This window comes from Schistocerca serialis, chromosome 7 (genome assembly GCF_023864345.2).
Source record: "Schistocerca serialis cubense isolate TAMUIC-IGC-003099 chromosome 7, iqSchSeri2.2, whole genome shotgun sequence".
Taxonomy (NCBI): Eukaryota; Metazoa; Arthropoda; class Insecta; order Orthoptera; family Acrididae; genus Schistocerca; species Schistocerca serialis.
In genome coordinates this window covers 549894045-549906969 of record NC_064644.1, presented here as the reverse complement: position 1 = coordinate 549906969, position 12925 = coordinate 549894045, and positions in this window count along the sequence as shown.

Below are 12925 nucleotides of genomic sequence, written 5' to 3'. Positions count from 1 at the left end.
AATCAAATTTTTAGGCCTTACCTTTGACAGGAAACTTAGCTGGTCTCCACATGTGTCATATTTGGCCGCCCGTTGTACCCGTTCTTTAAATGTCCTCCGTGTTCTCAGTGGTATGTCGTGGGGAGCGGATCGAACCGTCCTACTTCGTCTATATCGGTCGATCGTCCGCTCCAAACTGGATTATGGGAGCTTCGTATACTCCTCTGCACGGCCATCCATCTTACGCCGCCTCAACTCCATACAACATCGGGGTTTACGACTTGCGATCGGAGCATTTTATACCAGTCCCGTAGAGAGTCTTCATGCTGACGCTGGCGAATTGCCACTCACCTACCGGCGCGATATACTGCTTTGTCGGTATGCCTGTCGGCTACTGTCAATGCCCGACCATCCGTCTTATCGTTCCTTTTTTGACGACTCTCTTGACCTTCAATACGGGTTGTATGTCTCTGCCTTGCTACCCCCTGGAGTTCGCTTTCGTCGCCTCCTTCAACACCTTCATTTTTCACTCCCTGCAACCTTTCGAGTGGGCGAGAGCCGCACGCCACCTTGGCTCCAGGCTCAGGTCCGCGTTCACCTCGACCTCAGCTCGCTCCCAAAAGAGGTCACCCCCGGTTCGGTCTACCACTCCCGTTTTTTGGAACTTCGTTCGAAGTTCAACAACATGACTTTCATTTATACAGATGGCTCTAAGACCAATGACGGGGTCGGGTGTTCCTTTATTGTCGGGGCACAAAGTTTCCAATACCGGCTCCATGGCCATTGTTCGGTCTTCACAGCTGAGCTCTTTGCCCTCTACCAGGCTGTTCTTTACATCTGCCGCCACCGACATTCTGCTTATGTCATCTGCTCAGATTCCCTGAGCGCCATCCAGAGCCTCAGTGATCCGTACCCGGTTCACCCTTTCGTACACCGGATCCAACGCTCTCTTCAGCAGCTGGTGGACGTCGGTACGCCGGTTAGCTTTATGTGGGTTCCTGGCCATGTCGGTATCCCTGGGAACGAAGCTGCAGATGCCGCGGCCAAGGCTGCGGTCCTCCAGCCTCGGACAGCTTCTTGTTGTGTCCCTTCGTCCGATTTTAGCAGGGTCATTTGTCGGCGCGTTGTGTCGCTGTGGCATGCCGATTGGGCTGCACTTACCGACAACAAGCTTCGGGCCTTAAAACCTCTTCCCGTGGCTTGGACGTCCTCCTCACGCCCTTCTCGGCGGGAGGAGGTCGTTTTAGCAAGGTTAAGAATTGGACACTGCCGGTTCAGCCATCGCCATCTGCTGACGGCTGCGCCGGCGCCGTTCTGCCCATGTGGGCACTTGCTGACGGTTAGACACATTTTAATGTCCTGTCCTGATCTTAACACACTGCGCCTCGATCTTAACCTGCCTAATACTTTCGATGCCATTTTAGCGGATGACCCACGAGCAGCTGCTCGTGTTCTTTGTTTTATCAATTTGACACACCTCGCTAAGGACATTTGATGATGTTTTTTAATCCTATGCCTGTCAGTCTGTCTTTTATTGTGTTTTCCCTTTTAGTTGTTGTTGTCAACTTGTGCCTCGCGGTGCATTCTTAGAGTAGTCAGGGCGCTAATGACCATTGAAGTTGTGCGCCCGAAAACCACAAAAAAAAAAAAAAAAAAAAAAAAAAACTTATGATGTCTGTGGCACTTTCCCTCCTATTTCGCGATAATACAAAGTGTGCCGCCCTTCTTTGAACTTTTTCAATATCATCCATCAGTTCCACCTGATGCGGATCCCACACCGCACAGCAATACTTCAGAACAGGGCGGATGAGTGTAGTGTAAGCAGTCTCTTTAGTAGATCTGTTGCACCTTCTAAGTGTTCTGTCAATCAATCGCAGTCTTTGGTTTGCTCTACCCACAACATTATCTATGTTATCGTTCCAACTTAGGTTATTTGTAACTGTAATCCCTAAGTGCTTAGTTGAATTGACAACCTTCAGATTTGTCTGACTTATAGCGTAATCGAAATTTAGCAGATTTCTTTTAGTACTCATATGAATAACTTCACACTTTTCTTTATTAAGGGTCAATTGCCACTTTTCGCACCACACAGATATCTTATGTAAATCATTTTGCAATTAACTTTGGTCATGTGATGACTTTACAAGACGGTAAATGACAGCATCACCTACAAATAATCTAAGAGGGCTACTCAGATTGTCTCGTATGTCGTTAATATAGATCAGAAACAATAGAGGACCTATAACACTTCCTTGGGGAACGCCGAATATTACTTCTCTTTTACTCGATGGCTTTCCGTCTATTACTACGAACTGTGACCTTTCTGACAGGAAATCACGAATCCAGTCGCACAACTGAGGCGATATTCCAGTTTGGTTAGAAGACGCTGGTGAGGTACGGTCGCGAAAGCCTTCTGAAAATCTAAAAATATGGAGCCAATTTGACATCCCCTATGGATAGCACTCATTACTTCATGAGTATAAAGAACTAGTTGTGTTTCGCAAGGACGATATTTTCTGAATCCGTGCTGACTACGTGTCAGTAAATCGTTTTATTCGAGATACCGGTACTTCATAATGTTCGAATACAGTATATGTTCCAAAACCCTACTGCAAATCGACGTTAGTGATATGAGCCTGTAATTCAACGGATTACTCGTACTTCCCTTTTTGGGTATTGGTGCGACTTGAGCAACTTTCCAGTCTTTAGGTATGGAACTTTCTGTGAGCGAACGGTTATATATAACTGCTAAATATGGAGCTATTGCATCTGCATACTCTGAAAGGAACCTGACTGGTATACCTTCTGGATCGGAAGCCTTGCCTTTATTAAGTGATTTAAGCTGCTTTGCAACACTGAGGATATCTACTTCTATGTTTCTCATCTTCGAAGTTGTTCTTCATTGGAATTCGGGAAAGTTTACTACATCTTCTTTGGTGAAGGAGTTTCGGAAAACCGTGTTTAATAACTCTGGTTTGGTGGCACTGTCATCCGTGACTTCACCGTTGTTATCGCGCAGTGAAGGTACTGATTGCGTCTTGCCAATTGTGTCCTTTATATATAACCAGAATCTCTTTGGGTTTTCTGCCAGATTCCGAGACAGAGTTTCGTTGTGTGAATTATTAAAAGCATCTCGCATTGAAGCACGCGCCATATTTCGAACTTCTGCAAAACTTTGCCAATATTCGCAGTTTTCTCATTTTTTTTTATCGATTTCATGATTTTACTATGGGCAAATGGCATTCAGTACGAACGTCTATCGCTATTTGCGACTGATGCAGCAAGTTACACGGTCAAAGCTTGTACTGCTCTCAAAGTTATATTTCCCAATATGATACATTTGATCGGGTTACCCTCCATTCAGAAGCCTGTTGCACGCAGCGACTGTTATATTGACTTGTAAATAATAGGTTTCAGCTATCAGTCGCCCTTTTTAAATGTTATTGGCAGATCTGGATTTCAGCTAGAAACTAGCCATTCTCAATGCACTATATCATTTTTGACCAATGCATGTAATGCCTGTTGGTCGGGCTTCATCCACAGTTCATTGAATACTGAATGAACAGTGGATGAAGCCCAACCAACTGGCATTACATGCATTGATAAAAAATCATAGTGCATTGAGAATGGCTAGTTTCTAGCTGAAATCTAGATCTGCCAATAAAATTTAAACAGGACGACTGATAGCTGAAATCTATTATTTACAAGTGATACATTTGAGTTGTCTTGCTTATGAGTTACATCGCTTGCAAATTTTCACCCTGTTGACAAGTTGGTGTCTGCTGTGAAGGAGTTTGTCAAAGCACCTTACAGAAAACAAGCTTTCAAAGCAGAAGCAACTGACATTCCGTTGCCACCGGAACAAAACACAGCGCGCTGGGGGCACACGGCATCTACAGTGATTTATTACCCCGACCATCTCGAAACTGTTCGGAGCGTCGTTTCTACATTTGATTGTAAAAGTACAGCCTCAATTCACACTGCCTAAGGCGTTCTGAGCACCCTACAAACAGGAGCTAATCTTGCGTATATACCTGCTCATTTTTCTCATCTTTCGGCGGCAGTTGATTCTGCGAAGACATGCAGTTCTGTTCTTTGTGCTTCATTAAGTATGCCCAAAACCTGAACTTAATTATGTTCCTGGAAGAGCTGGTGAAACAGTGAAGGAAAAAGTTCAGAGCATGCTATTAAAATCCGGAATACGAACGAGTTTGTTACACGTCGTTAACAGGGGGGGGGGGGGGGGGGGCGGTGGGGGAGGGGGCAAGTAGTCGCTTTTGTATATAAACCCCTAAGTTTCTGTGAAGATCAAGTTTCTCCAGCTATAAGCACATTCTGGGAGATAACAGGAGCTGGCGTATTTTCGAACACCTGAAACATATAGTGACTGTAAACTGTAACAGAAGGGAAGTGGAAAACTAACTGTGAGTACAACAGCTTTCCGTAAATCAATACGCGGTGTACAACTTTGCTTCCGCCGTTTGCCGGTAGGTGGCGACAACGGTAAGTAGCGGTCGAAAGAAACACATCGCAGACGTCAGGCAGTTAGCTTGGACCTCGGTGAACATAACCTCATTCAAACATTAGTCGATTTGCGTCTGCATCATAATGATGTTCTTGATTGAAAATGTCAGTTTACGACCCTAATTCTCGTCATTTGCGGGAGGTGTTACTGTTTTGTTTCAGTATGATGAAAACAGCGGCTGAGTCTCATCGGATGCCCTCAAGTACGTATGGTAAGGACGCTTTTAGGGAAAGAATGTGTCGTGAGTGGTTTCAACGCTTCAAGAATGGGTGGTTTTAACGTTGTAGACAGGCATAGTGGTGGAAGAGAGAATGTTTTCGAAGATGCAGAATTGTGGACATTGCTAAGTGAAGACTCGCGTCGAACTCAAGAAGAATTGGCGCGATTAGTGGGAGTGACACAGCAAGCCATTTCCAAATGTCCCAAGGCTATGGACATGATTCAGAATGAAGTAACTTGGACCCGTGAGAGCAGAAACCAAGAGACGTTGAGCGGCGTTCGTCTGTTGTGATCAGTTGCTTCAGAGGCAATACCGGAAGGGATTTCTGCATCTCATTGTGACCGGGGACTAGAAATGGGTTCATTACGATAACTCTAAACGCAAGAAATCATGGGGATATCCCGGCCATGCTTCCACGTCGACGGTCAAACCGAATATTCACGGCTCCAAGATCATGCTCTGCATTTGGTGGGACCAGCTCGGCGTCGTGTACTATGAGGTGTTACAACCAAGTGGAACAATCACAGGTGATAGTTATCGAACGCAATTAATGCGTTTGAGCAGATCATTAAAAGACAAACGGCCGCAATACAGCGAGATGCACGATAAAGTGATTTTGCAGCACGACAACGCTTGACCCCACGTTGCAAAAGAAGTCAAAACGTATTTGGAAACGTTAAAATGGGAAGACCTACCCCACCCGCAGTATTCTTCAGACATTGCTCCCTCTATCACCTGTTTAGATCAATGGCACATGGGCTGGTTGACCAACACTTCCGATCTCATGAAGAAGTCACAAATTAAATCGATTCGTGGATCGCTTCAAAAGATGAACAATTTTTTCGACGCGGGATTCGTACACTTCCCTAAAGATGGGAGAAAGTAGTGGCCAGCTATGGAAAATACTTTGAATGATACATGTGTAACCCATTTGTTTCATTAAAGCCTCAAATGTTGGGGAAAAAACGGGGGAAGCAAAGCTGTACACCTTGTATAAACTACAACTTTTCTTGCATGTGTTATTAAGTTTCTTTGTGAATGATTCACAGGCATTTACGTAAATGCTTTTTGTACTGAATCGATGCCAATTTAGTTTTTATATAATGTTACGCAGACAGTTTAAGTGCATAATTTATGTACTTAGCTCAGATTTTTTTGTTTCATAATACATACATATTCAAGGGATTATTACTGCATGAAAATTCAGTACGTCGTGACGACAAAGAGAAACGCATTACACTGTGAATCATTTCAAGACCGTTATGTATACTCTATGGAATATTTCAGCATGTCCTCGTGAAATGTTACGATAAAAACTCACGATAAGAAGACTGAAAATGTGTTCGATTAATACAAGAGACGTGTTGTGCATCATGGAGAAGTTTTATGTGGAAATTCCGAGACCATATGTTCCAAGAAAAGACCGGAAAACATATTACTTTCTCAAATGTCTCGGAAATTGAGTACGACGAGAAAATTAGAGAAATCAGACCTCATATGGAACTTAACTGACAATCGTCCTTTCCGCACGCCATTCTTGAATGGAATCTTTCCTATTTGGTGAGGAAAAAGACAGTGGACCCGCGATACACCATATGGTGCTTACGCAGTACCCATGAATAGACAGACGTAGCTACCTGCTACATCTACATCTATACTCCGGAAGCCACCCAATGGTGTGTGGCGGAGGGAACTTTACGTGCCACTGCATTACCTCCCTTTCCTGTTCCAGCCGCGTAAGGTTCGCAGGAGGAACGACTGCCGGCAAGCCTCCGTGCGCGCTCGAATCTCTCTAATTTTACATTCGTGACCTCTTGGGGAGGTATAAGTAGGGGGAAGCAATATATTCGGTACCTCATCCAGAAACGCACCCTCTCGAAACCTGGACAGCAAGCTACACCGCGATGCAGAGCGCGTCTCTTGCAGAGTCTGCCACTTGAGTTTGCTAAACATCTCCGTAACGCTATCACGCTTACCAAATAACCCTGTGACGAAACGCGCCGCTCTTCTTTGGATCTGCTCTATCTCCTCCGTCAACCCGATCTGGTACGGATCCCACACTGATGAGCAATACTCAAGTATAGATCATTCCACTTCAAATCGTTCCGTACGCATAGTCGCAGATATTTTACAGAAGTAACTGCTACCAGTGTTTGTTCCGCTATCATATAATCATACAATAAAGCATCCTTCTTCCTATGTATGCGCAATACATTACACTAGGCTATGTTAAGGGTCAGTTGCCACTCCCTGCACCACGTGCCTATCCGCTACAGATCTTCCTGCATTTCGCTGCAATTTTCAAATAAAGCGAGTTGGGTCTCACATGATCGCTGTTTCCGGAATCCATGTTGATTCCTGGTTTCTAGAAATGACATGATACGCGAGCAAAAAACATGTTCTAAAATTCTACAACAGATCAATGTCAGAGATATAGGCCTATAGTTGTACGCATCTGTTCGATGACCCTTCTTGAAAACTGGAACTACCTGTGCTCTTTTTGCCTTCCGTTCCTCTACATACTTGCGGTACACGGCTGTTAGAAGGGAAGCAAGTTCTTTCGCGTACTGTATGTAGAATCGAACTGGTATTCCGTAAGGTCCAGTGGACTTTTCTCTGTTGAGTGATTTCAGTTGCGTTTTTATTCCTTGGACACTTATTTCGATGTGAGCCATTTTTTCGTTCGTGCGAGGAGTTAGAGAAGGAAGTGCAGTGCGGTCTTCCTCTGTGAAACAGCTTTGGAAAAAGGTGTTTAGTATTTCAGCTTTACGCGTGTCATCCTCTGTTTCAATGCCATCATCATCCTAGAGTGTCTGGATATGCTGTTTCGATCCACTTATTGATTTAACGTAAGACCAGAACTTCCTAGGATTTTCTGTCAAGTCGGTACATAGAATTTTACTTTCGAATTCACTGAACGCTTCAAACATAGCCCTCCTTAACGCTAACTTTGACATCCTTTAGCTTCTGTTTGTCTGAGAGGTTTTGGCCGCGTTTAAATTTGCAGTGAAGCTCTCTTTGCTTTCGCAGTAGTTTCCTGACATTGTTGTTGAATCATGGTGGGTTTTTCCCGTCCCTCCCTGCTCAGGGGAGACATCTACTAGAAACCACACTACCCGCCAACTTACAGCTTACGCCAAAAAAATTTCTAGTTTCGGAGCGTTGGTTAAAATTCACTGCAAGTTCTCGTTTTTATACATGTAGTCTCGTGAAATCGGTTGAATCTACCGGGTGATAAAAAAAGTCAGTATAAATTTGAAAACTTAATAAACCACGGAATAATGTAGATAGAGGGGTAAAAATTGACACACATGCTTGGAATGACATGGGGTTTTATTAGGAAAAAAAAAAGTTCACAAAATGTCCGACAGATGGCGCTGGACAGCAAAACGTCAGTGACTGCGCAAGACAATTGTGTATAAAAGGAGCTGTAATGAGATAGAGAATCAGATGCGCCAGCAGTCGCAGCATGTTGACGTTACCTGAAAAGGCGCTTTTACTGAAGCTGTATTATCAGAATGGGGAATGTGCTAGTTCAGCGTTACGATCCTATCGCCCGCCATAGGAAGGGGATTCGAACGGGTAAAGGTCCGTTGACAAATGCAGCTGTGGCGAGAATGATTTCGAAGTTCGAAGCCACGGGTTGTTTGGACGATAGACGCCATAGTGGCCGACCGAGCACAAGCCGTAATGCTGCTGAGACAGTTCAGGAAGAAATGGAGACTAGCGGGTTCGACTATGCACGGGGAAGTCAGCGCTCGTGCAGTCGCACGTCGCACCGGCATTCCATACACTACTGTTTGGTTGGCACTTAGGCGTACCCTCTGATGCTATCCGTACAAAATCCATCTTCATGTCAAAAGGTTTCTCTAAGTCCACAAATGCTAGAAACGTAGGTTTCCCTTTCCTCAATCTAGCTTCCAAGATAAGTCGTAGGGTCAGTATTGCCTCACGTGTTCCAGTATTTCTACGGAATCCAAACTGATCTTCCCCGAGGTCGGCCTTTACCAGTTTTTCCATTCGCTTGTAAAGAATTCGCGTTAGTATTTTGCAACCGTGACTTATAAAACTGATAGTTCGGTAATTTTCACATCTGTCAACACCTGCTTTCTTTGGGATTAGAATTATTACATTCTTCTTGAAGTCTGAGGGTATTTTCAAAATAACAGTTTCAAATATGTACCGCAAATAGCGAAAAAATTTAATATAAAATAAAAATGTCGGTGCTCGATAGTGCCATTTTGATATCGTTGCATTTATATTTTTTTGAAAGAGAACCGCCGATATATATCGATACTTCTGGAAGGAATAACGATATATCGATATACTGTCAACAGCCCTAGTTTGTAACTCTACGTGAATGAAGAATTTGTTTGTAGGAGTGTAATGGACGAGGTACGCTAAAATGCAGCGTACGGGAAGTTGAGAATTTGGATTAGCTGGGAAGCGTGTCTGCGCGGACAGGGCCGTTAAGGCGACCGTTCTAGAGGAACAGAGCGCCTGGGTTGGTGTCCACGTCCGGTAGAAATTATCAACTATCGCCACTGCAACACCGCAGTGCACTTTGTGGTTGGTAGTCATGATTTACCACCTGCCCCTCCCCTTTCATTGGACAAATATATTATACTAGAACTGACATGTGATTACATTTTCACGCCATTTGGGTGCATAGATCCTGAGAAATCAGTACCCAGAACGACCACCTCTGGCCGTAATAACGGCCTTGATACGCCTGGGCACTGAGTCAAACAGAGCATGGATGGCGTGTACAGGTACAGTTGCCCATGCAGCTTCAACACGATACCACAGTTCATCAAGAGTAGTTCAAATGGTTCTGAGCACTATGGGACTTAACATCTGTGGTCATCAGTCCCCTAGAATTTAGAACTACTTAAACCTAACTAACCTAAGGACATCACACACATTCATGCCCGAGGCAGGATTCGAACCTGCGACCGTAGCAGTCGCGCGGTTCCGGACTGAGCGCCTTAACCGCGAGACCACCGCGGCCGGCGTTCAAGAGTAGTGACTGGCATATTGTGACGAGCCAGTTGTTCGGCCACCATTGACCAGACGTTTTCAGTTGGTATGAGATCTGGAGAATGTATTGGCCAAGGCAGCAGTCGAAGATTTTGTGTGTCCAGAAAGGCCCGTACATGACCTGCAACATGCAGTCGTGCATTATGCTGCTGAAATGTCAGGGTTTCACAGGGATCGAATGAAAGGTAGAGCCACGGGTCATAACACATCTGAAATGTAACGTCCACCGTTCAAAGTGCCGTCAATGCGAACAAGAGGTGTCCGAGACGTGTAACCAATGGCACCCCATACCATCACACCGGGTGATACGCCAGTATGGCGATGACGAATAACGCTTCCAATGTGCGTTCACCGCGATGTCGCCAAACACGGGTGCGACCATCACGATTCTGTAAACAGAACCTGGATTCATCCGAAAAAAATTACGTTTTTCCAGGTTCGTCGTCGAGTACAGCATCACAGGCGCTCCTGTCTGTGATGCAGCGTCAAGGGTAACCGGAGCCACGGTCTCCGAGCTGATAGTCCATGCCGCTGCGAACGTCGTCGAACTGTTCGTGCAGATGGTTGTTGTCTTGCAAAGCTTCCCATCTGTTGCCTCAGGGATCGAGACGTGGCTGCACGATCCGTTACAGTCATGCGGATAAGATGCCTGTCATCTCGACCGCTAGTGAGACGAGGCAGTTGGGATCCAGCACGGCGTTCCGTATTACCCTCCTGAACCCACGGATTCCGTATTCTGCTAACACTCATTGGATCTCGACCACCGCGAGCAGCAATGTCGCGATACGATAAACCGCAATCGCGACAGGCTACAATCCGAGCTTTATCAAAGTCGGAAACGTGATGGTACGCATTTACAGGAGGCATCACAACACCGTTTCACCAGGCAACGCCGGTCAACTGCTGTTTGTGTACGAGAAATCGGTTGGAAACTTTCCTCATGTCAGCACGTTTTAGGTGTCGCCACCGGCTCCAACCTTGTGTAAATGCTCTGAAAAGCTAATCATTTGCATGTAACAGCGTCTTCTTCCTGTCGGTTAAATTTCGCGTCTGTAGCACGTCATCTTCGTGGTGTAGCAATTTTAATGGCCAGTAGTGTAATTCTGCAACAAGGGCTCGTTGTAGCAAGTAACCAGCCGTGATATTGCTGAAACAACGCGAGGCGCAGAGCGAACACCTGCAGCAAGTGTTCCCACGGTCCAAGGCCGCCGCGCTGTGTGTTAACGCACGCAGGTGGCAGGTGGCTCAGCGGCGGGATTGCAGGGCAGCGTCTGGCGTGCGACCGCTGCCAAGCGAGGTGTGGCGGCCGCATCCGGAGCGGCCACGCTGTCTGCCCTCTGGCTGTGACGTCACAACACCTCGCCCGCAGCCGACCGCGTCTGTTCGCCGCGTTATTCACGTGGCATTTTCCTTGTTTCTTTTTGGTTCGACTATGCCGTCAAGATCATAGGTTTCAGCTCGTTCTTTCATTAATTTTTCTGTTCAACGGACTGTTCTTCTGCTTTTAGTGCTGTATACTCACGATCTGAGTTCGCCGGGTCATCTGGCCTTGGTTAGTGTCAAATAAAGAAAGGTACAAACTTGAAATATTATGCCTACAGCCACATCTCAACGTCATGATGTAAAAGCTGAGGCGGTCTGGCTATCGGGAGGTGATTTATTGAGTGGTGGTATGGAATATGCCTAATTTCACACCTTCTCGATCCTGGACGCGCAAACACTGTTAAATCCGATTCAGGTGCGGTCACTAGATGCCATTAGCCTTGACTAAAGTGTTCATCTGACTGCATAAAAGTTAAAATATTCGTCGCTGCACTCGACCCGTAAAATTTTCAGATTTCTGTGAATAATTATTAAATTCAAGGAATAAACGTCTTGCGCTGTTCGTGATTACTTCTCAGCAAAATCAATTGCATAGGAGAAAGTTCAACAACAAATTAAAGTCAAAGTTCTGATTCAATACACAATCACTTCCAATTACCACAAAAAAGTTAAACTACTGTATCTCAGGCTGGTACAATGCTTCCACAAAGCATACGCCTCGTATTTTCGTAATTCGAATCAATTAAGTTCAGTATACATCCAATTATAACTGGTCTGCTGCAAAATGAATGATAGACCCAGAATGCGATGCAAGGAACAAACGTAAAAAACTGGACTTTTTATTTATTTATTTATTTTTTTATTTATTTTTTTTGATATTTTTCTTTCAGCAGCAATGGCGCTTCGACATCCTTCAGCAGGCAGTATTGTCGCCTTGTTGTTGCTCACCCAGCTGCGTGCCGGCTAATTTCGTCTCCTCCAGCCTCTAGGGTACTGCTTTCTGCAACAGTTTTTTCACCAACGTTAGCACAAATACATCCCCCTACTTGTAGTTCGTGTGGCCGCTCAGCAGTATTTATCGATAAAATCGCCTGTTTTCTTGATGTGCTCGAGGTTTCAAATAACGTAGTGAAGGTCGTCCTAGGTGATTCATCACAAAGTCACTGCCCCAAGCGGTCGTGGATTACGGCGCCGTAATGTGGCGGAATGCAGTGGACATCCAGCGTACATTCAGCTCCAGGAGCGCACCCCCACCCTGAAACACTACCCGCCAAGTGACTTCCTCACCGCATCCTCAGCAAGCCTCAGTCGTCATTTACCCCCTCCCCCTCTTTCCGCATCTTTCCGGTAGCGACTCTGCTATTGATCTCAGGAATTCTTACCAGAAGTATAAACCGCTATGGATGTTCCATTTAATCAGGCATTGCTCGAGGAATTAAGATTAGGAAATGGGACACTTAAAGTAGTAGATGAGTTTTGGTATTTGGGGAGCAAAATTGACAATCGGCGAGGTAGAGTGGGCACAAACAACAGACTGTCTATAGCAAGATAATCGTTTCTGAAAAAGAGAAATTTATTAGAATCGAACGTAAATTAAATGTTGCAAGCCTTTCCTGAAGGTATTTGTAGGGAGTGTTGTGTGGAACTGAAATGTGCAAGGCAAAGCAGTTGTACAAAAAGCAATAAGACACATCGTGAGAGACATAGTGGAATCACCAATTTGGTTATGGAGTGACGTATGCAGGTAAAAATTGTAGAGGATACCAAAACTTTGACTACAGTTGGCGAGCTCATTCAGATGCATGTATGTTTCTGTAGCTGTGCGAAGATGAATAGGT